This window comes from Anabrus simplex, chromosome 11, assembly GCF_040414725.1.
Source record: "Anabrus simplex isolate iqAnaSimp1 chromosome 11, ASM4041472v1, whole genome shotgun sequence".
Classification (NCBI taxonomy): domain Eukaryota; kingdom Metazoa; phylum Arthropoda; class Insecta; order Orthoptera; family Tettigoniidae; genus Anabrus; species Anabrus simplex.
The window spans coordinates 53,668,606-53,694,593 of record NC_090275.1 but is presented as its reverse complement, the minus strand read 5'-3'; the positions used below and the strand labels follow the sequence as shown (position 1 = coordinate 53,694,593).

The 25,988-nt window shown below is 38.4% G+C and overlaps 1 non-coding gene across 1 annotated transcript in view; it reads left to right on the top strand.

Moving 5' to 3' along the window:
- LOC136883128 (uncharacterized) overlaps window positions 1–10,813 on the top strand; it is a 40,611-nt gene extending 29,798 nt beyond the window's left edge. Inside the window, exon 2 of the transcript XR_011018851.1 lies at window positions 10,269–10,813. This is a non-coding gene — a transcript (uncharacterized protein). The remainder of the gene's footprint in view (window positions 1–10,268) is intronic.
- The last annotated feature ends 15,175 nt before the right edge of the window (window positions 10,814–25,988 follow it).

Here is a 25,988-nt window from a genome sequence, read left to right as displayed (position 1 = left end):
GCATAATGGCTACATGAGATATAATTTACCAGTAGCGAAGCAATACAATGTGTGCAGAAATACCGTCTATAGTCTACAAATAACACATGTTTAAAATACACTAATTACAACATACATGCCGTGACAGGGATTTGAAATAATAATAATAATAATAATAATAATAATAATAATAATAATAATAATAATAATAATAATAATAATAATAATAATATAACTTTTACGTCCAAGTACGTACATTTGTATGGTTTGCGGGGATGCCGAGGTACCGCATTTAGTCCCCCGGGAGATTTTTTACGTCCCAATAATTCTACCGACACTAGGTTGACGTATTTGAGCACCTTCAAATACTAGCGGAATAAACCAGTATCGAACCGGCCAAGTTGGGCTATGAAGGCCAGATAAGCTATATTATCAATATTAGAATAGATGGCATATTCAGTGAAGTGTGTGCGAGACGCCGTAAACGGATATTTTCATATCTTATTATGCGTATTAAGTGGCATTATTATCGTTCTCAAGTAATTATCAAATTTAGGTTATTCCTTTTGCGCATTCATTCAGTTTTTTCATATCGTACCGCGCTGTCGCAATCCCATAAACCCTCGGCGACCGCTTGTACGCATGCTTCATCCATCTACGAGCCGGCGAGTGAGCGAACGTGTGACGTCATGCTATCATCGAGCCTTCGCAAGCGAAGCGAGTCCGAGCCTGGACTCGAAAGAATCGAGTACCGCGATTCCAGGCATCACTCGCGCACATCACTAGCAGTATAGGAGGATCGAGACGGCGGTGAGTAGTACACTATACACTATGAATTATGCTGAAAGTGTCAGGTTCCAAGTCGTCTTTAATTAAAAAGGGGTTACAGGAGTTCCCCATTTCGTCGCATTCGAGCTCTCACCGACTGCAGCGTTCACAACGCAGACGAGTGTAGTCGTTCATAGCGTGTGCAAGTTGCTACCTTAGTAGCATAGTGATTTAGTGTTATATATCGTGTGCTACATTCCGAGTTCTATAGTGAATTTAATGTAATTCATTCACAATAGCATTTGACAGTGGGAGAGGAGGAAGTAATCGTAATCCAAACCTCCTAGTGGGTGACGATTTATTGGTTGATGGTACCGTTGATATGGACGATTCAATCATCCTCAATTCAAATAATGGGGCATATGACTCTATTGATTCGCAAGCGGGTAGTCTTACTAACCCATCACAAACACCAAGCACCCCTACTCAGCAGTCTGAAAACCCACCGCCTGGCGATGAACTGAATAATAATTCACAAAAGACTCCCAGGGGTAAGATTCCACCAGCGACATGATACCCTGGCAATCATATGAGCCCCTACCTAGTGTTCGTCGGAGCAAATGCCACCACAGATGTGGGCAATTTACACCCAATGACCCTGGGTAGGCTCTTTTATGAGCTGAAAATTCCGAGCATCAAAACTATTCATAGAAGAGGAGAAAATCGGATCCAGTTAACTTTTTCAGAGCTGACGCTGCTAATAATTTTATGCGACACCCCATCCTCAGTGAGAAAAATCTAAAAGCTTATATACCTTCCTCCAATATATTCAGGGTCGGTCTAGTAAGGGGAGCGGATTTGACTTTATCTGAAGATGAAATTAAGCAATTTATAGACTCGCCGGTGCCGGTTATAAGTGCCTTAATAGAAGAAAATCTACATCCGACTCATTCGAGTATGTACCGACTGGAATTGTGAAGATCACATTTGAAACTCAAACTCTCCCAAAGCAGATTTCTATTTTTAGCGTCATCTTAGATGTTCAAGTCTTCATCGTTAATCCTATCATTTGCAAACATTGTCAGCGTTACGGGCATACCGCACCTAACTGTCGAGCAAAAATGCCTCGTTGTGGCCGACGTGGCAATAATCAACAAACGCTTGTGAAATGCCTCCACTGTAATCAGAATCATCTGGTAGGATCCTCTTGATGTGCTGTACAGCAACAACATACGGCTATTAAGAAACACATGTGTACTGTAAACATTTCTTTTCAAGAAGCCAAACATAGACTTCAGCCATCCACCCATAACCCGACCATTCTACCCAATCATTTTCCGTCCTTAAATTAAACCCTGAAAAGAAATGCAAGGAGGTGGGATCTAGATAAGTTGAAAGAAAAGAGTGTGAGGGATTGTTTCAAGAAACATGTTGCACAAGGACTAAATGAAAAGGCTGAAGGAAACACAATAGAGGAAGAGTGGATAGCCGTGAAAAATGAAGTCATTATGGCTGGTGAAGAAATGTTAGGAAGGAAGAAAAGATCAACTAAGAATCAGTGGATAACTCAGGAGATATTAGACCTGATTGATGAAAGACAAAAATACAAGAATGCTAGAATTGAAGAGGGCAGGAAAGAATACAGGTGAATACAGAATGAAGTGGATAGGAAAAGTGCAAGGATGTCGAAGGTTGTACAGTCCAAGGAAAGGTAGAGGCTAAATACAGGAAAATCAAGGAAACCTTTGGAGAAAGGATATCTAGGTGTATGAGTATTAAGAGCTCAGATGGAAAGCCACTTCTGGGGAAAGAAGACAAAGCAGAAAGATGGCAGGAACATACCCAACAGTTGTATCAAGGTAAAGAAGTAGATGAAGGGGTTCTGGAACAAGAAGAGGTTGTTGATGCTGATGAAATGGGTGACCCAGTTTTGAGGTCAGAGTTTGACAGAGCTGTGAGAGACCTAAACAGGAACAAGGCACCTGGAATTCATGACATTCTCTCTGAATTACTGACTGCTTTAGGAGAAACCAGCATGGCAAGGTTATTCCATTTATTGTGTAAGATGTATGAGACAGAAGTACCATCCGATTTTCGGCAGAATGTTGTTATACCTATTCCCAAGAAACCCGGTGCTGTCAAGTGTCAAAACAATTGCACCATTAGTTTAGTATCTCATGCCTGCAAAATTTTAACAGGTATTATTTACAGAAGAATGCAAAGACAAGTTGAAGCTGAGTTGGGAGAAGATCAATTTGGCTTCAGAAGAAATGTAGGAACACGTGAAGCAGTCCTGACTTTACGCCTGGTCTTACAGGATCGAATTAAGAAGGACAAGCCCATGTACATGGCGTTCGTAGATCTAGAAAAGACATTCATTAATGTTGATTGGACCAAACTATTTAAGATTCTGAAGTTGATTGGGATCAGATACCAAGAACAAAGAATTATCTACAATCTGTATAAAAGTCAGTCTGCAGTGATAAGAATCGAGGGCTTTGAAAAAGAAGCAGCAATCCAGAAAGGAGTGAGGCAAGGCTGCAGTTTGCCCCCCCCCTCCTCTTCAGTGTTTACATAGAACAGGCAGTAAAGGAAATCAAAGAGAAATTTAAAAAGATAATCACAATCCAAGGATAGCAAATCAAAACCTTGTGATTTGCCGATGATATTGTTACTTTATCTGAGACTGCAGAACAGTTCGAGAAGCTGCTGAATGGTATGGATGAAGTCTTGGGTAAGTCCAAAACAAAAGTAATGGAGTGCAGTCGAGTGAAGGTAGGTGATGCAGGAAATATTCTAGCTCAGAAAGAAAAAGAATAGAAGCTTTTGAAATGTGGTGTTACAGAAGAATGCTGAAGGTAAGATGGATAGATCGAATCACGAATGAAGAGATACTGAATCAGCTTGGTGATAGGAGATTGATTTGGCTAGATTTGACGAGAAGAAGCGATAGAATGATAGGACGCATCTTAAGACACCCAGGACTTGTTCAGTTGGTTTTTGAAGGAAGTGTAGGCGGTAAGAATTGTAGGAGTAGACCAAGGTATGAACATGACGAGCAGATGGAAGATGCAATAGTTACGAAGAAATGAAAAGTTTAGCACAGGATAGGGTGGCATGGATGGCTGCATCAAACCAGTCTATGGACTGATGACTCAATCAACAACAACATCTAAACCTTCCTCAATAAAGTACTCTATAGCCTACTTCGGTGAAAACCATTACCTACGTTATTTTACAAGGCCAGGAGATGGCCGCACAGCAACTGGGTAACTATAGACTCCAGAGTTCTGCCTCCAGGATCGCGCTTTAGCACCCTAAATATTACGAGGGCACCATATGAATTTATTCTAGAGATCAGAGAAAGTACTGACTCTTTTTATGCATATTTACACCTTTCATGTTGCTCAGATATATCTAAAACTCACCGGAAGATAATAAACAAGCAGTCACTCATTAAAACTTTTCTGTTGAGAGGCTTATTGTGAAGCTGCAAAACTCTTTCATTCCTACTTGTGTGACAAAAAGGCTAAGTTGTCCAGGAGCGGTTTCAAGATTTTTACAGAAGAAGAATGCGAAGTTTAAGAAGTTTAGATTCATTCCAATTTTCACACTTTATTTTCTAGAGAAAAAAGAAAGTATTTTAATAAAATTGTACCGTTTGCAAGCAAGTTCTTGTGAGGCAGATGCTGAACAGCACGGGATTTGGATAGCTTAACTTCTCTAGTAACGTCACAAATGATGTTTTAGAGTACCTCAGCCTTCCTTATGTGGCTGAGGACCAGGCTTTCACCCGCAGGAAGAGAAATAGCTTGCAAACAACTTTACAGGTAGTATTTTCCAGCAAAAAATACTACCTTGTTGGGCTTCACTTTGAAGTACGGACATCAGCTTGTTCATGGTAGATGTGTCCGTTTTATGTTTGTATGGTACAAGTCATTTTGAAGTTTTCTTTGCAACTTTTTAATAATAGTGTCTCGCTTAGTAGTCTCTTTCAAAGAGACTTTGTAAATACTGGCCTTAAAGTAGGTGAAAATAATCAATCCATCAATCAATCAATCACTACTGATCTGCATTTACAGCAGTTGCCCAGGTGTCAGATTCCCTATCTGTTGTTTTTCTAGCCTTTATTAAATGATTGCTAAGAAATTGGAAATTTATTGTTGTTGTTGTTTAAAGGGGCCTAACATCTAGGTCATTGGCTGGAATTTACTGAACATCTCCCTTGGTAAGTTATTCCAATCCCTTACTATAAACGAATATTTGCCCCAATTTGTCCTCTTGAATTCCAACTTTATCTTCATATTGTGATCTTTCCTACTTTTAACCCATATATGCCCACCTTTTTTTTTTCTATTTCCAGTTACTTTCATATTCTTATAATGTAACATAAGGAGCCTGAAGAGTGATGTAAGACAGTGAAAATAACTATCCCATTGGCCTGTTGCAAAATAATAGCCACCCTAAAAATGGGGCAGTGGGCATGGGCAGGTATAGGTAAAATACACAACAATTTTTAGACTTGGAATTAAGTGCACACATTCATATAATACACGAGAAGGCCATTGGCGAAACACCTCTTCTATTAGATTTATTTGTATTTACAAATACTGGTCTTGGTCATTCACCTTCTGGTTTGATCGGTATATCACTGTTTCCACTCACGTAATGGTGATCCGGGGTGGTGATACAGTGCAATTATCACAAGAATTAGCTGAAGATGTAATCTGTTCAGTGTGACTAACTGATGATGCTACTTGGTCAGCACAGTTAGTTGTATCAACCCCATTCTCTGTTAATCCCAACACCACATCTTCGAGTCCATTTTTAGTAATGGGAGTAGCCCGCAACTCTCCTTCAGCCCAAAGCTGGCTCCCAGATAAATGATCGATGTTTCCATTTTCATCAGCAATTTCTTCATTACTCTGAAAATGATTTTCTGGAGGACAGTTGTATACCGTAGCACTTTCAAATTGTTTGTCGTCGCTCTCCAGAATTGCCAACATTTCATCAACAGTCAACCTAAAAATATGACAAGAAACACATGCAAATATAGTAACAACACTTATGCAATACAGATGATAGCCTATACCAGTAATGATTTTCTCAATTATTTTTAGAATATTTTGCTGGGTTACTTTTATGCATTTTATATTTTAAGGCTACAGTATTTAAGATATAGGGCAGAGTACTTGTAGCTCATATATACATTAATTACACCATAAAACACCTCTGATACAGCAGAATATTCGCTGCCGTGAAGATTATTTTATAAAAACCGGTGTACCCGCCCGTGCCCATCGCCCCATTTTTGAGATATTGAAAGAAATTAATGGATGCAGCATTTCAATTAGGAAGAACCAGCAATATTCTATTATAGCAACATTTCATAAGGTACCGGTATATGCAATGGGGAATTTTACAAAAAACATTAAATATTAAGAATAATAATTGAAATACTTACTTGTTATGAATGGACATTTTGCACGTTGGGGATGGTCTGTAGTCAACAATGAAGAACTGTTTTGTGAGAGCAGCTCTATGTTGGCAGGGACACAGATCTTATATCCACGAGTACCAATTCTACTGAAATATAATATCAAACTTCCCTTCAAAATAAATTCTTTGAAAAAAAATTCACGCTGCCCCAGAAATGGGGCGGTGAGCATATATGGGTTCACCACTCAAACCTATTCATCTACTAATGTCATTCCATGCCAACTCTCCACTGACAGTTCGGAACATACCACTTAGTTGAGCAGCTCGCCTCCTTTCTCCCAAGTCATCCCAGCCCAAACTTTGCAACATTTTCGTAACCCTACTCCTTTGTCAGGAATCGCCCAGAACAAATCAAGCTGCTTTTCTTTGAATTTTTTCCAGTTCTTGAATCAAATAATCATGGTGAGGGTCCCATACACAGGAACCATACTCTAGTTGGGGTCTTACCAGAGACTTGTATGCCCTCTCCTTTACATCCTTACTACAACCCCTATATACCCTCATAACCATGTGCAAAGATCTGTACCCTTTATTTACAATCATATTTATGTGATTACCCCAATGAAGATCTTTCCTTATATTAAGACCTAGGTACTTACAATGATCCCCAAAAGGAACCTTCACCCCATCAATGCAGTAATTAAAACCACGTTTATAATCATACCATTGCCTACTGTACATCTCAAAATATTATCAAGGTCATTTTGCAGTTTCTCACAATTTTGTAACTTATTTATTACTCTATACAGAATAACATCATCTGCAAAAAGCCTTATCTCTGATTCCACTTCTTTACTCATATCATTTATACATATAAGAAAACATAAAGGTTCAATAATACTGCCTTTTGGAATTCCCCTCTTATTTATTACAGGGTCAGATAAAGCTTTGCCTACTCTTAATTCTCTTGAGATCTATTTTCTTGAAATATAGCCACCCATTCAGTCCCTCTTTTGTCTAGTTAAGTTGCACTCATTTTTGCCAGTAGTCTCTCATGATCTACCCTACCAAATGTCTTAGATAGGGCCTCTGTCAGACGGCGCGGGTTTGACCCTTTTGCGCACTTGGTTGCGGGTCCGCCTAAACTAAGAACTGATTGTTTAAATCGAATCATTCAAATGACACAGAGGGTAACTGCGCGCGGGAGAAACGTTTGAGCGGGGGCCCCATACTGAGACGCGGTTCTGCGCTCGCATTTAGTTCTTGTTGGACATAATAATAATGTTATTTGCTTTACGTCCCACTAACTACCTTTATGGATCTGGAGTCTCCGGGTGCCGGAATTTAGTCCCGCAGGAGTTATTTTAGGTGCCAGTAAATCTACCGACACAAGGCTGACGTATTTGAGCACCTTCAAATACATTGGACTGGGCCAGGATTGAACCTGCCATATTTGGGTCAGAAGGCCAGCACCTCAACTGTCTGAGCCACTGAGCCTGGCCCAAAGAAAGGACTAGGGAAGTGATTTATAGGGAATCTGCCACCTCAGCAACAGCTCTAAATGCAGATCAGTGAAGACTGATTGAAATTTAATGTAGATATTGAAGGTTGAAAATGTTCGCCTCTGTGGTGTAGTGGTTAGTGTGATTAGCTGCGACCCCCAGAGGCACGGGTTGGATTCCTGACTCTGCCATGAAATCTGAAAAATGGTACGAGGACTAGAATGGGGCCCACTCAGCCTCGGGAGGTCAGCTGAGTAGAGGGGTTCGATCCCCACCCCAACCATTCACAAAGTGGTTTTCCACTTCTCCAGGTAAATGTTGCGATAGTACCTAACTTAAAGCCATGGCCACTTTCTTCCCTCTCCCTTCCAATCTTTCCATCCCCCATAAGGCTGCCCGGGCAAGGTACTAGTACTCTTCCTCAGTTGTATCCCTGACCAAATGTCTCACACACCAGAACGCTGCCCTTGAGGCTGTAGAGGTGGGATCTCTCACTGAGTTCAGGGGTTGGGAAGAGGGGAGTGGGCGGGGGGTGTCAACCCTGGAGGGTAAATGGATTAAGTAATAAAAAACTGTAAGTTCAAAATATAAACATTTGACATCGTTCTTTTGTCTATACTAATATTATAAAGAGGAAATATTTGTATGTTTGTTTGTAACGGATAGACTCAAAAACTACTGATCCGATTTTAAAATTTTCTTCACCTATAGACAGCTACATTGCCAGTGAGTAACATGGGCTGTATTTTATTTTGAAAACAATTTGAGGTGGGGGGTACGGGGGGAGATATAAAAATAATAGGCTATTATAGGTAAAATATTGAATTTGTCGTATAAGGATGAGACAAAGCTCAATTTAATCCTTTTGATGCAAAGAACATAACTCGGTAAGCCCTATGGGCCCGAAAACCCTGTTTTAAGGCCCTAAAACCAACCATTACGGAGATATTGGCACTACACTACCCCTGCTCTAGGAATCGGATAAAAGAAATGAAATGCCGTAACCATGGCAACATCAGCTTCAGGATTCTAGAGCATCGAGATTATGCATGTATGTTTGGGCATAGCTGCCAACCAAAATTGGTACACATAAGACTTACTATCTGGAAAAAATATACTGCTGTGTAAGGCACTTGTAGGACTCCTTTGGACGGGGATGGAAAGGGGGTGAAGTATAAAAATCTTACTTCATATAAGAGAGAGAGAGAGAGAGAGAGAGAGGGAGAGAGAGAGAGAGGGAGAGAGAGAGGGAGGGAGAGAGAGAGAGAGAGAGAGAGAGAGAGAGTGTGTGTGTGTGTGAAAATGACACTCCTCCTAAACCACTGGAGCAATTTGAACCAAACTTGGTACACGTATTACTTACTATCGGGAGACAAGCACTGTGGGGGTAAGCCGTCCCTAGCACCCTTAAGGGAGCGGGGTCAGGGGGGTTAGTTATAAAAATAATCGAGAATAGTGTCAAATTCGTAGTTTTCGGGGTCGCTGAGTTGAAAAGTAATACTCCTGAATTTTTTAAAGTCCAAGTTCAGCCCCCTTTTAGGTGGGGAGCAAAGGGGGTGAGATATAGAAATAATTAAAAACAGTTTCAAATCCATAAAATTCAGGTTCTCTGAGATGAATAGTAATACTCCAGATATTTTAAAAGTCAAAGTGGGGGCAAAAGGCGGATGAAATATAAAAATGGATGTATGTGTGTGCGTGGGTGTGTAAATGACACATCTCCTCCTAAACCACTGGAGCAATTTCACCAAACTTGGTACACTTATCAATTAGTATCAGGAGACAAACCGCGTGGGGGTAAGACACCCCTAGCACCCTTGTCGGCAGGGGGCGAGGGGGGGTAGTATAGAAATAATCTAGAATAGTATCGAATCCATAGTTTTCGTGGTCGCTGAAATGAATAGTGACACTCCGAATTTTTTAAAGTTCATTTTCAGCCCCATTTGGGGTGAGGGTGAGGGGGGGAGTGAGATATAAAAATAATCAAAAACAGTGTCGAAACTACAGTTTTTGGGGTCACTGAGATGAATGGTGACAATTCAGATTTTTTATCTCTTAAGGGCGGGGGGCGAGGTGGACACTCTCATTGACAGTTGAAATCCTGTACATCATATCTATAGAGCAACGGCTAAATACATACAGTTATCACTTATTAATTTTTGATAGGATCAAATACTTCCCAGTCGATTCGAGCTTCCATAAGGACGAAGTATTACTCGAAAATTAAATAATCTGAAACTTGAAATTCAACACATCTAAATAATTCTAAAACTACATAATAAATCGTAATATATCCATCTGCAAGTCAAAAAAGGAATTCTATAAAAATTCACTTCACACATAACTATAACTGGTAATGCAAATCTTAAAGGTAAATATTCAGAAACTATTCGGGCAACGCTGGGTACTACAGCTAGTAGGAAGATACTTTACTAAACAATAAAATTTACTTACTTTTCTAATGCACTCTGATGTGACATTCAAGACAGTATTAACTATTCCTGATAATTTTGTATGTGGTGATCAGGGGGTAATGAAACAATAAATTTAATCCCTGTAATATGCTTCACATTGTTTCAGAGGATTCCATGACATATTTGGTGCAGAAGGTGGTAAACCTCAAAGCCCAAGAAGCTCACAACGATTCCATCATTCTCCGCGACTCTGGTCGTCACGGCAACACTCTGAGCAAGGAGAAGTCTTCTTGCTGTGGTTGATCTCTCTCTCTTTCTCTGTTAATATTATTAAAAAATTGTATCGTCCAGTGTACCTCTTTTTGCCATCAATATGGCTGTTGTACAGAACAGATCTTTGAAATCAGATTATTTGAATTTGAAGAAGAAGAAGAAGAAAAAAAGTGTTGGCTAGTGAAATGTTAAATAAATGGGTTAGTGATTCCATCTGCATGCAAAAAAAGCAACAAATTGTTTCTATAAAATAATCCAGTACAAAGAAAATAATTGTTGTTCCAAGTTTGTTGACATGATTTTGATGTACGTACTGAATATTTACTATGAATGTAAACAGGATGAATTATGTATCTCTAGACATGTGTATATACTCATTTTTTGTAATCCTTTGTATGATTCAGTATAATTTTTAATATAAAGGAACATCAAAAAGTATTTTGGATAATATTATAAAAATATACAAAAATACAATTGTTGCAACACTGCAACAAAACCACGCACTGCCCCTGATATGTATATAGAATAGTAAAAATATGGGATTCTTTGTTCTGTTCTGTTTTAGGCAAATAAGTTTGAAGATGGCTTTTTTTTTTTTTTTTTTTGCAACAATGTGACAGGAAAGGCCTAGGAATGGGAAGGAAGCAGCAGTGGCATGGGAAACCACTGAAAACCATCTTCAGGGCTGCCGACAGTGGGGTTCGAACCCACTATCTCCTGTATGTGAGCTCACAGCTGTGCGCCCCTAACTGCATGGCCAACTGGCCCGGTGTTTCAACATGTAATATTCAATGATGCTCCATAGAATTTGAATCTTACCCATTACAGGTATTTAGATTATTGATTGATGCAATGTTTCAAAGTTGACTTTGAATGATTGGATAACCCAAGGGCATAATCAAGAACTTGTTGTGTTAAACAAGTGGATGTGACCAGGTTCACCAAACACATAAATAATCTGGAAATTAAAGGGATGTATATACACATCAGTGGCAGCTGGTGATATCGGAAGCTGGGTATTGCACCAAATTTTTCAATGAGAATTTTTGTAGTGAGAAGCTTACAGAAATAACGAGAAACTCTATTATCATTAAGCAATGAACTCCTACACAGAAAATAAGAGGCTAATTACAAAGTTTAACTACAGTTATTCTTTGTAAGTCTCTTGAACTGAAAATTTGCTCTCCTGTTTTTCATTGATGCAAAATGTTGCTGGTATTGATGGTGGACCGCTAAGGCATACTCTAGTGGCGTGGAAAAGAAATTATGGTTGGGAGAGGAGAGAGAGCAGGCATGAAGTCATCTCCGCAGAGTGGTGCAATCTAATGGGGATATTTGGAGTTGTTACTCGATAGGAGGTTTGCCGGTCTTGTGCAACACCCAAGGACCGATACTAGCAAGTGTGCTACCTGATGTTACGTACAGACTTAGGTTTACCACTTGAAAGTTGCCATATGAGAGCAAACCCCCTGAGTTTGATTCAAAGCCGACAGCATTTATTGGTCCATTGCGAAGGATTAATATATCAAACGATCAAAGATGGTTGTATTTCAACATATTTTAGAATAAACCTGTATGTTAGGTTTATTAACCTAAAAAATTAGAAGAAAAGACAACAAATGAATTATTGGGAGTTGTGCAACACTGCAACAATTCCATGCACTGCCCCTGATATATATAGAATAGTAAAAACATGGGATTCAAGGCTTCAGAAAAAACTGGTACAGTATCATCTTGGCTCAAAGAATACAACAGGATGCAAATGGGTAAGAGAAATAACAAGGGATCTGAAGAATCAATCAATACTGATCTGCATTTAGGGCAGTCGCCCAGGTGGCAGACTCCCTATCTGTTGTTTTCCTAGCCTTTTCCTAAATGATTTCAAAGAAATTGGAAATTTATTGAACATCTCCCTTGGTAAGTTATTCCAATCCCTAACTCCCCTTCTTATAAATGAATATTTGCCCCAGTTTTTCCTCTTGAATTCCAACTTTATCTTCATATTGTGATCTTTCCTACTTTTATAAACGCCACTCAATCTTATTCGTCTACTAATGTCATTCCTCACCATCTCTCCGCAGACAGCTCGGAACATACCACTTATGATACAAATTCTTATAATTCTGTTAATTACCACCTATTCAATACAATAAAAGCATAGTACAAACTTACATATTTATTAAGATGTTTACATGGTACATGTTTCGCTCCTTTTTCGTGAGCATCATCAGCCAACTATCATTCACTTAAGGTCGTATAAGATCATGAAACAATTCTTTTGGATCAAGATTATTCCTATAAAACAAATTGACAAATCTTATAACATTTTAAAAGTCACACAACAATAAAATTATGTCTTTTAGTTAAAACTTTTTGTCTAAAATCTATCTAAGTCTAACATTTTATTGACGAAACTCATCTGGTGAACATCTTTTAAATTGTTTAAAAAATAAAAAATAAAAAACTTTTGAGATCTGGCTAACTGTGTTGATTCATGTTGCTTAACTTGTATGATTGTCGTTAAAACTTCGTAAACTATATTGACAATTTTCTGCAGTTGATAATTGTCTATGTTATGGACATTTGACTTGTTCTCGTTGCTGGAGTAACATTTATACAAATGTATTGGTATTAATTTTATATTGTCAATGGGATAATATTGTTCGTGAACAAACTTGTTGATGAAACACTTTCTAATGTGATATTGGATTTAAAATGTTCTCGTACGTTCCATAATGGCTTGTTGGTATATTTTTTTTTCTGCTGCGTAATTGTTTGGTGTTACTCCTAGCCTCTTGAGAACAACAAGTAGTTCTTGGTACGTTATTCCAATCCCTAACTCCCCTTCCTATAAATGAATATTTGCCCCAGTTTGTCCTCTTTGTCAGTTTGTTCATGAACAATGTAATCCTATTGACAATATAAAATTAATACCAATACATTTGTATAAATGTTACTCCAGCAACGAGAACAAGTCAAATGTCCATAACATAGACAATTATCAACTGCAGAAAATTGTCAATATAGTTTACGAAGTTTTAACGACAATCATACAAGTTAAGCAACATGAATCAACACAATTAGCCAGATCTCAAAAGTTTTTTTTTATTTTTATTAAACAATTTAAAAGATGTTCACCAGATGAGTTTCATCAATAAAATGTTAGACTTAGATAGATTTTAGACAAAAAGTTTTAACTTAAAGACATAATTTTATTGTTGTGTGACTTTTAAAATGTTATAAGATTTGTCAATTAGTTTTATAGGAATAATCTTGATCCAAAAGAATTGTTTCATGATCTTATACTACCTTAAGTGAATGAGAGTTGGCTGATGACGCTCACGAAAAAGGAGCGAAACATGTACCATATAAACATCTTAATAAATATGTAAGTTTGTACTATGCTTTTATTGTATTGAATAGGTGGTAATTTACAAAATTATAAGAATTCGTATCACAAGTAGATCTTCAATACGGACAAAGAAGATGAAATTTATAACCTGCAACATACCACTTAGTCGAGCAGCTCTTCTTCTTTCTCCCATTTCTTCCCAGCCCAAACTTTGCAACATTTTTGTAACGCTACTCTTTAGTCGGAAATCACCCAGAACAAATCAAGCTGCTTTTCTTTGGATTTTTTCCAGTTCTTGAATCAGGTAATCCTGGTGAGGGTCCCATACACTGGAGCCATACTCTAGTTGGGGTCTTACCAGAGACTTATATGCCCTCTCCTTTACATCCTTACTACAACCCCTAAACACCCTCATAACCATGTGCGGAGATCTGTACCCTTTATTTACAATCCCATTTATGTGATTTACCCCAATGAAGATCTTTCCTTATATTAACACCTAGATACCTACAATGATCCCCAAAAGGAACTTTCAGCCCATCAACGCAGTAATTAAAACTGAGAGGACTTTTCCTATTTGTGAAACTCACAACCTGACTTTTAACCCCGTTTATCAACATACCATTGCCTGCTGTCCATCTCACAACATTATCAAGGTCACGTTGCAGTTGCTCACAATCTTGTAACTTATTTATTACTCTATAGAAAATAACATCATCCGCAAAAAGCCTTACCTCCGATTCCACTTCTTTACTCATATCATTTATATATATAAGAAAACATAAAGGTCCGATAATACTGCCTTGAGGAATTCCCCTCTTAATTATTACAGGGTCAGATAAAGCTTCACCTACTCTAATTCTCTGAGATCTATTTTATAGAAATATAGCAACCCATTCAGTCACTGTTTTGTCGAGACCCATTGCACTCATTTTTGCCAGGAGTCTACCATGATCCACCCTATCAAATGCTTTAGACAGGTCAATCGCGATACAGTCCATTTGACCTCCTGAATCCAAGATATCTGCTATATCTTGCTGGAATCCTACAAGTTGGGCTTCAGTGGAATAACCTTTCCTAAAACCGAACTGCCTTCTATCGAACCAGTTATTAATTTTGCAAACATGTCTAATATAATCAGAAAGTATGCCTTCCCAAAGCTTACATACAATGCATGTCAAACTTACTGGCCTGTAATTTTCAGCTTTATGTCTATCACCCTTTCCTTTATACACAGGGGCTACGATAGCAACTCTCCATTCATCTGGTACCTATAGCTCCTCCGACCAAACAATAATCAAATAAGTACTTCAGATATGGTACTATATCCCAACCCATTGTCTTTAGTATATCCCCAGAAATCTTATCAATTCCAGCTGCTTTTCTAGTTTTCAACTTTTGTATCTTATTGTAAATGTCATTGTTATCATATGTAAATTTTAATACTTCTTTAGCCTTAGTCTCCTCCTCTATCTGGACATTATCCTTGTAACCAACAATCTTTGCATACTGCTGACTGAATACTTCTGCCTTTTGAAGATCCTCACATACACACTCCCCATGTTCATTAATTATTCCTGGAATGTCCTTCTTGGAACCTGTTTCTGCCTTAAAATACCTATACATACCCTTCCATTTTTCACTAAAATTCGTATGACTACCAATTATGCTTGCCATCATATTATCCTTAGCTGCCTTCTTTGCTAGATTCAATTTTCTAGTAAGTTCCTTCAATTTCTCCTTACTTCCACAGCCATTTTTAACTCTATTTCTTTCCATTCTGCACCTCCTTCTTAGTCTCTTTATTTCTCTATTATAATAAGGTGGGTCTTTACCATTCCTTACCACCTTTAAAGGTACAAACCTGTTTTCGCATTCCTCAACAATTGCTTAAACCCATACCAGAGTCTGTTTACATTTTTATTTACCGTTTTCCACCAATCATAGTTACTTTCTAGAAAGTGCCTCATGCCTGCCTTATCAGCCATATGGTACTGCCTAATAGTCCTACTTTTAAGACCTTCCTTTCTATCACATTTATTTTTAACTACGACAAAAACAGCTTCATGATCACTAATACCATCTATTACTTCAGTTTCTCTTTAGAGCTCATGTGGTTTTATCAGCACCACATCCAGGATATTTTTCCCTCTGGTTGGTTCCATCACTTTCTGAATCAGCTGTCCTTCCCATATTAACTTATTTGCCATTTGTTGGTCATGCTTCCTGTCATTCGCATTTCCTTCCCAATTTACACCTGGTAAATTCAGATCTCCCGCTACAATCACATTTCTTTCAGTGTTGTTTCCTACATAGCTGATTATCTTATCAAATAATTCTGAATCCGTGTCAGTGCTACCCTTTCCCGGTCTGTACACTCCAAATATATCAAGTTGCCTATTATCTTTGGAAATGAGCCTTACACCTAGAATTTCATGTGTCTCATCTTTAACTTTTTCGTAGCTTACAAATTCTTCTTTCACCAGAATGAATACTCCCGCTCCCACCATTCCTATCCTATCTCTATGATACACACTCCAGTTACGTGAGAAAATTTCTGCATCCATTACATCATTTCTCAGCCATGATTCAACCCCTATTACAATATGTGGTAAATATATATATCTATTAAATTACTTAATTCTATTCCTTTCTTTACAATACTTCTACAGTTCAACACTAACAATTTTATGTCATCCCTACTTGATTTCCAGTTCCCTGTTCCCTTATCACCGCTCCCTAGGCCACCCCGTTTCCCTGAATGTACCTCCCTATTACCCTTTCAAACAAATTTCCTAACTTATACGTACCACTGCGGTTTAAGTGAAGGCCATCTGAGCGCAGATCCCTGTCTCCTACCCACCCATCAGGATCTAGAAATTTCACTCCCAGTTTTCCACATACCCACTCCATAGTCTCATTTAAATCCCCAATCACCCTCCAGTCAGTATCCCTCCTACACAGTATTCCACTAATAACAATCTCCGCTTTCTTAAAGACACTACAGATAAAATAAAATAAAACAAAACAATCTAGGACAAAAACATCTCTTCACACTCACAAGAAAGAAACTCAAACACAAATGTTCTAAACACCAGAAAAGGCACAAACATCAGAACACACGAAAAAGTACTGGGAGGACCGCAAGGCTCGAACTGTCCCTTCAAAGAGACTATGATAATGGGCTGACTAAAGTGATCCTATACAAACATAAATTTTGAAAGAGGAAGAAGAAGTAAACACAGATTTAAGTTTATGCAGTAAGAGCATCCTGTTTAAAAACATTAAGCTCTTTAGGTCTTTTCAATTGTGAAATTACCAACGTTTCGCCCCATTGTAGCAGTGGGCTCGTCAGTTGGAATTCTTTCCAAGACGCTGGCGGCTAGTGCACCGTTGCGACACCACTACAAGCCTCTTATATATCCAATTTATTTTTACATTAACTATCATTAATCCCAGGACAAATCAATAAGTAAGGTAACAGATGTTAGAAATGCATAAATAGCTGCACATTCTTAAGATGTGTATAACACATAGCATGTACTTGGTTCATATTTTTGTATGTAGTACTCGTTCATGTCATGCTTTAACAATATAACAAGGCACCTCCCTCGGCATAGAAATAATCAAAACCCCTGTGGGTGGGGGACGCAGACGAAGAATACACCCACGGTATCCCCTGCCTGCCGTAAGAGGCGACTAAAAGGGGCCACCAAGGGATGATCGAATTAGAAACTTGAGATTACTTGTAATTAGTACCACCACGCGGGGAACACCATGGGCTGCTTTTACTTAAGTGAATCAGCTGCACCTATTTTTTCATGAACATACGAAACCTGCTAGTAATGAAATTGTTGTATCTTTTGCAATGTCTTACAGAAATTTTATGTACACATAGTCTGATTTAGTCTTCCCCATACAATGCAAAAAATAAACAAGAGGCACTTAGTGAGGCCAATGCTGAAAGCACTCTACCCATTTATGTACTGTAGAGTTCACTTACCTTATCATATTTATGGAATGTTACTGTACTCAACAAACTACAGTACATCCACCTCTAAATCTGTCGCCCAAAAATCTTGTAACTGATTGGTCTGAGAAGCTACTTTCCTTTGAGAGGAAACTATGGTCACAGTATAACAGAAGATGTCATAGGTTAGGACTAATTAAAAACGGTTAAATTCACCACCACTTTGTACAGTCTTGTCACGTCAAAATGGATACAAAAATGCTTCAAATTATGGTATAAATTCGGGCATGTCAATTGCATACAATAGCTTACACTGTGTAATTACTGATGTTAGGGCATTCAATAATCATTTTACAATTCCAGTTTCCCATGTAGGTACACTTTTATCACAGTGTGTTCAATATTTTCTGTCAGTGTACTGTTTCAAAGGTAACAATTCCATGTCATTGGCTTCCAGCACGTTAAAGAACTCCTGCGGTACATAATTCCCACACCCCGGCGTCTGTCAAGAAGTAGCATTTAAGACGGACGTAAAACAAATAACATTATTATGAGTACTATTTTCAGTGCAATACAGGTACAAAGCTAACTGATCTGATGACATGCCACGAGGTAATCAAGTTTGTTTACATTATGATTGATTTATATTGCATGTGTTCAAGTGGAAGAGATTTTATTATATATTGGTTATTTTGTATGTTCAGTAACGTTATAATTACTTCTATTAGCGATTTGGTTGTTTCTGCACAAACAGGCATGTGTTTGGTAGCTGAAACTCCTATTGCAAAACAAAAACAAACAAAAATATTTAAAGGAAAGATTCGAACCACCACAAAACGTAGCGGAGGATAATACCAAAGCCTACTAGATACTAGAAGGCCTGGACAGAGAGCCAATTTCTTGCATTAAAAGCGGGGTAATAGTTTTTCTCTTTTTCACCACTAGGTTCGCGTTTATGTTCTGTTGTTTGGCGCGAATTCTATGATTACGTGTGTTAGTGCAATATGTTTTCTGAGAAGAAATAACATATTAAACTTTGTTTTATAAGGAAAGGACTTATCTAACATACATGAAACATGAAGAGTTTTGTCGTTTTTAAATTTATTTGGTCTCACGATTTGCAATATATGGATGGTTGCTGAGATACACTTAACATTTGTTTAGTTATGTGCTTCCAAATTACCGTGAAGGTGGTGGTGGTGGTGATGATTATTGTTTTAAGAGGAAGTACAACTACTGTAGGCAACCATCCTCTATATAACACTAATCAGAGAGAGAAACTGGAAGGGACCAGACACTTTGAAAAATGAAAGTATCGGCCAGAGGAAGGCAAGGGCCACAAAGGGCGTGAAAATGAAAGACTCCCTAGCCCTCGAAAACCTTATAGCTGTATTCATATATTAGGAATCAAAAAGGAAAAGGAATCCAAATTCCTACGATAGTGGGAGAAGGGGGTGAACACTATTTAACAGATACTGAGAAAGCAAATCTATTTAGTAGGGAATTCAGAGATTCAGTAGAAGATTGTCAGGAGTTGGAAACCGTAACAGAAGGTAGAGAGGGAGAGACACACAGGGAAACAAGAAGCTCCTCATTCACAAATGAAGATAGGTATTTAAACGTTTGCACTACTTCCAGGGGCTTGTCTGCAAGTCTAATCTGACCTTTCCCTTCTTTCTCCCCTCTAGTCATAACAAGAGTTTTACTCTTTTCTACACTTATTTTCAATCCACATTCTTGGATCTTCCCATTCACCACATTCAACTGTTCTTGAACCTTCCTGTCGTCTTCTCCCCAAATCACAATATCATCTGCAAATAACATCATGTTCATTTCTCTTCCTCCGTATGCTGCTTTCGCTGTTCTCATGATGTCATCCATTACTATTGTAAACAGGATTGGTGATAGAACACTTCCCTGTCTCAGCCCACTAGTTATTTTGAACCAACTTGTCCTGCCAACTTGTGTTTGCACGCAACTACAACATTCCTTATACAATGCCATGATCATTTTTATTAATCCCTGTCTAATTCCTTTTTGCACCAGACTTGCACACTTTCGTCCTGGGGACACTGTCATATGCCTTTTGAATGTCAATGAATGTCATCACCATATCATTACCGTACTCCCAATGTTTTTCCATTAGTTGTCTCATAATGAAAATGGGCTATATTGTTGACCTTCCACTTCTGAAACCAAACTGATTATCCTGTATCTGATTCTCAACCCTCAACCTTATTCTACTTTCCAGTATCTTTTCCATTATCTTAGCAACATGGGATATTAGAGTAATTCCCCTGTAGTTCTTCAAAACTTTCTTATCACCTTTCTTGAAAATTGGGATGATTATTCCTTTTTGCCAATCCTCAGGGACCTCCTTATTCTCCCAGACATTCCTGAGAACCCGATATGTCCACTGCAGGCCTACAGCTCCAGCTGCCTTTATCATCTCCACTGAAATTTCATCTATTCCAGCAGTTTTTCCATTCTTCATCTTTCTTACTGCCATTTCAATTTCATTCATTGTAATTTCTTTATCCATTTCTTCGTCAACTAATTGCCTTTCCTGGTCGTCCATTGAATGACTGTCATCTGTTCTTATGTTCAGCAGCTTCTGAAAATACTCTCTCCATCTATTTCTTATTTCTTCTGGCTTTGTTAACATTATGCCACCTTCATCCTTCACAAATCTGGTGTTTACTTGATCTATCTTTTTGTTTCTTAAGATACCATACAATAATTTCTTGCTGCCCTGCGTATCATCTCTCAATTTCTGTGTGAATAAGGCCCAGCTTTTCCTCTTTTCTTCCTCCACTACTTTCTTGGCCAAATTCTTTGCCTCCACATATTTTCTTCTACTTTCTTCAGTCTTAGATGTTTTCCATGCTTTCCATGCCATTTTCTTTTCTTTCACTTTAATCTTTACCCTATCATTCCACCAGTGTGTTTCTTTGTATTTCACATTTCCTGATGTTTTACCACACACCTTTTCTGCACATCCAACCAGTGCTTCCTTAAATCTTTTCAATTCCTCTTCAACATTCCCCACCTCTGTCCTGGGTACCAAGGGTATTATTTCCCTTTGAAATTCTTCTTGTATGCTTTTCTCCTTCAACTTCCATACTTTAATTCTTTTCTCTCTTCTTAATTGGGGTTTTTCAATCTTTCCAACTTTCAATTTTCCTATCACAACTCTATGATCTCCACCAAAGGCTTCTTCAGGCATGGCTGTTACATCTACAAGGTTCTTTCGGTGTTCTTTCTCTATGATTATATAATGAATCATGGTCTTTGTTCGTCTGTTTCCCCAACCATAACTTGTTATCTTCTGACTGTTCTTCTTCCTAAACCAGGTGTTTCCAACAATCATTTGATTCCTCATGCAAAAATCCACCAACAACTCGCCTTTTGGATTTACATTTCCATAACCAAAGGGCCCTACAACATCTTCCTTTCCTTGTCTTTCCATTCCAACTTGTGCATTTAGATCTCCCATCAATAGTACTTCCTTATCTTCTATCTGTCTCTCTACTTCCTCTAAGAAGTCCTGTAGATGTTCATCTATGCAACCAGTTTGTGGGGCATACACCTGGAAGAGATCTTTCACGCCATTTTCAAACTGGAGTCTCTTAATATATAATATATATAATATAAAATATATATAAAATATAAATACATAATATAAAATATAATATAATATAAAATATATATAATATTATATATATATAATATATGCAAATGATTTAGGGAACAATATAACATCGAAAATAAGATTGTATGCAGATGACATAATTGTTTATAGGAAAATAAATAACACTGAGGATTGTTCAGAATTACAAAGGGACCTTGAGAATATCCAACAATGGGTTGAAGAAAATAATATGAAGGTTAATGGACGCAAATAAACTGTTACAACATTTACAAAACAGGAGCTTTAAAACTGAATTTGAATATACTTTGGATGAGGTAGTTATCCCAAAAGATGGCAAGTGCAAATACTTAGGTGTGAGATTTGAAAGTAATTTGCACTGGAAGGGTCATGTTGATGACATTGTTGGGAAAGCATACAGATCGTTACATGTCATAATGAGGCTACTTAAAGGATGCAACAAAGAATTTTTAAAAAAAAGTTACTTGAGTATGGTTTGTCCATTATTGGAATATGCAAACGGTGTTTCGCATCCTCACCAAGAATACCTAATAAAAGAACTAGATGGTGTGCAGAGGAAAGCAGCAAGATTTGTAACAGGGGATTTCAGGAGAAAGAGTAGTGTATCAGAAATGTTAAAGGAACTTGGGTGGGAAACTTTAAGTAAGAGAAGAGAGAAAACTAGACTTATAGGATTATATAGAGCCTATACAGGAGAAGAAGCATGGAGAGAAATCCGTGAGAGGCTTCGGTTGGAAAATAATTATATTGACAGAACTGACCACAAGTACAAAATTAGAAGGAATTTTAGCCAAAGCGATTGGGGTAAATTTTCATTCATTGGGAAGGGCGTGAAGGAGTGGAACAGTTTACCAGGGGTAGTGTTTGATCCTTTTCCAAAATCTGTACAGATATTCAAGAAGAGAATGAACAGCAACAGAGAAAATAAATGAAATGTTAGATGGCATTCAACCAGTGCAGGATATTGTAAATAAAAAATGTGTGTGATTAAATTAATTCCATCCCCTGGTCTATGGAGTTTGGATACCCCATGTAGGGGACTGCCTGTAGGGGTGAAGTACAGTGGGGACTTCTAGGGCCCTGGGACCACTACGGTAGCTGTGAAGGCCCTTCAGGAACTCTGAAAACTGGTGGCAAAAGGGGCTCTGGTTAAGACGCAGCAGGTCGTTATGGTACTTAGGTTCCAAAATTGGTAAAATATAAATATGTAAATAAATACAATGTTAATTTTAATCTTATACCAGTTGTATAGTATTATTAGAAGTAATTTCACATACTGTATATGAGTTGACTATGTTTGTAAGTACAGGAGATATTATAAGTAGAATTTTTTAAACAATATAAATTTATTAAGGATGATGTGTGTGTTTAATGGGAAAAATTATTAGTGTAAGTTGTATAATATTGTATTCTAGGAAAATTTTCTTAGTCTCTTGTTAATTAAAAATTTAGTACTTGACAATAATGTATTTTAGTGTACCATTTGCCACCGAGGTAGACACCTCATTTGCAAATAAAGAGATTTGATTTGATTTTGATTTGAGTCGGCAAAGAAACAGAGTTGACCAAGGAAGGTCAGATAGGATAGATGAAAGTGAAGAGCCTGGCACAAGTAAGTGGAAGAAATGCCAGGACTCAGCTAAGGGCCCCGTGGTCGCCAACCCACGATCCAAATTTCAGAGACCCTGGGTCCAATTGCCGTCAAGTTTCTCTTTCCATTCCGTAGGTTAAGGTGGTTTATTGTTGCGTGCCTAACTGCACATCTGACACAGCGAAGAAATATACACAAATATAAATTTTCATCTTTTTCCTAAAGATCCGAGTTTAGGGGACAAATGGAGGCTTGCTATTTCTCGACAGAGCAGCAGAAAAGGATCTCCTTGGGCTCCTAATGATAACTCCAGAATATGTAGTTTGCACTTCGTCAAATCAGATTACTGTGCAAGTACAGTGAGGGGAATTCTGCTCCCCGACAAAGTGCCGACGCAAATTCGTCTTCTTAAAAATGTATTAATATTTACAACGCGGGCGTTAGGTTATATCGGAAAATGTAACCTTGTCCGAAAGCTGAAATTCCTTACCGCTCCAAAGTTTAAAGAGACGTTTCAGTACCGCGACTGTGATCAAGCACACATCACATACGTTATACTTACAACATTTTTCAGGCCTGTTCTTCATACTAATGCAAAGAATGTGACTAAAGACTGTGATTTATTAAACAAATTCAAGAGCAAGCCTCTGAGCAGAAATGTGTTGAAATTATAGAAATAGAGAAAAATCGTGTGAGTACTTCTATTTAGGCCTATTTCCCTATTCTTTATTCTTGTGTGATAATCAAGTGCTAAATGAAAGAAATATATGAAGTGTAGTGTGTTCTAAGTTGTTTTATATATTTATATCTGATTCACACCGGGCATAATGATAATAAAATGTATTATTTCGCGTTATTGTATGAATCTTCGATATAAGGATATAGACAGAATATGAGAACAACAGAACATAAACGCGATCCAAGCGGCCATTACCTGAACTACTTTGTTCGCCCAGAAATGTGTCGGCTTGTCCAGGCCTTCTATTATAGCCACTGCCTGCTCGATCTGCATCCAATGGCTGCTTATACTGCCTGCTCATTACAACATTTTAACATGGCACTAAATGAAACACTCCGTTTACTAATACCCACAGCAGGTGGCAGCACCAACCGGCTCCAGACCTGTCGGAATGAAATAGCGGGAAATAGGATAGACTGTACTTGTTTTTAGTGAAAAAGGTGTACTGCTGCGTGCCTTTCTGCAAGAAAGGTAAACCAGAATGCCGTGATATTTCATTCCATGATATACCTTCAAGTACACAATTGCGTCGAAAGTGGTTAAGTATTATATCCAGGGAAGGAAACAGCAAGGGAAGTAAATGGAATCCTTCTGATTATTCCGTGGTGTGCAGTCTACATTTCGTAAATGACGATTTCAAAGTGACCAGCAAAACGCGAAAATTAAAAACAGGATCTGTACCCAGCCCTTTCCCTGATTATCCAGCTTAAAAACAAACGCTAATTTCAGCGATGATTAAGAGAAGGGATTCAAGCACAGAGACGTCTAACAAGAGCTCTTCAAACACCATTGCAGAAAATGGTAAGCGTAAGGTTTGAAGTATTACATATTAAGTAATATAATATCTGGGGACACTGTACTGTTAATGTGAAGGTACAAAACAGAATAATGCTGTCATAGATTCCATTGTCCGCCTCTGTGGTGTAGCGGTTAGTGTGATTAGCTGCTAACGCCGGAGGCCCGGGTTCGATTCCCGACTCTGGTACGAAATTTGAAAAGTGGTGCGAGGGCTGGAACGGGGTCCACTCAGCCTCGGGAGGTCAACTGAGTAGAGGTGGGTTCGATTCCCACCTCAGCCATCCTGGAAGTGTTTTTCCGTGGTTTCCCACTTCTCCTCCAGGCAAATGCCGGGAGCTTCCTTCATCCTTCCTTGTCTATCCCTTCCAAGGCCCCTGTTCAGCATAGCAGGTGAGGCCGCCTGGGCGAGGTACTGGACATCCTCCCCAGGGGCATCCCCCCGACCCAGAGTCTGAAGCTCCAGGACACTGCCCTTGAGGCGGTAGAGGTGGGATCCTTCGCTGAGTCCGAGGGAAAAGCCAACCTTGGAGAGTAAGCAGATTAAGATTCCATTACGAGTCTTTTGCTAGCAGTATAAAATCGTGTCAATATACTGCTCTTGTTATTACTATTATTATTTACGGAAGTAGGGCCTATTTAGTTAATTGGTTAATTCCAGTGGCTCGGGGGCTGGGGTGTGTGTGACATCTTCAGCATTAGAAATCATCCTAGGTAGGGCTTTCATCTTCACAGATATGCAAGTCGCCTAATAGTTCGTCTATTATTATTATTCCCTGAGTATGTACTTGATTTACTGGAAGATTTTCGTGAGCCCCCTGAGTCAGTGTGTGTCACTTCGGAAACTGCTTACCAGGGATTAGTGTGTGGTTATTTAGTGCGTGTAATCGAAGAAAAAACAGAATGCAGCACGTGCTTGAATAACGTTTCTACCTCATTTAATTCATCCCCATTGATAGCTGCGCTAGCCCTAGCAACGATTTATTGGCCTAATTATGAGGCTTCAGAAATTTGTTGAGGCGGCTCTATCGTACTGCAAGAAATCTGCAAGTCTGCTCCAGATTATAAAAAACCATGTTCTACCTTCTTTGTGCCAATGTAAGTTTTTAAAGTGTTTTAGTAACAATAAGCACCAAGAACTTGTGTCAGAAACTGTGGTTGGCCAAAGTCGTGCAACCTCTACTTAGTAACGTAGGGAAGTACCATACAGACAAAGTTTCCAGGTTTCCTTGTTCGTCGAAACCTCTTTCTCGAAAAGTGCTGAAGCTATAACTCTCTAGAGCACCACTTTATACGTAAAATTATTTAATATTTCTCTTACTTTCAGATTTTAAATTTTGCTGGTATGCTTATCTAGTCGTATTCACGCGGTAAATGGGTACGTTTGGTGCTGCCATCTAGCGGCAGATTGTTTGTAAGGCGTGTTACACGTTTGAGTATGGAATGAGCAGGCAGTTTAAGCAGCCATCGGATGCAGATCGAGCAGGCAGTGATTA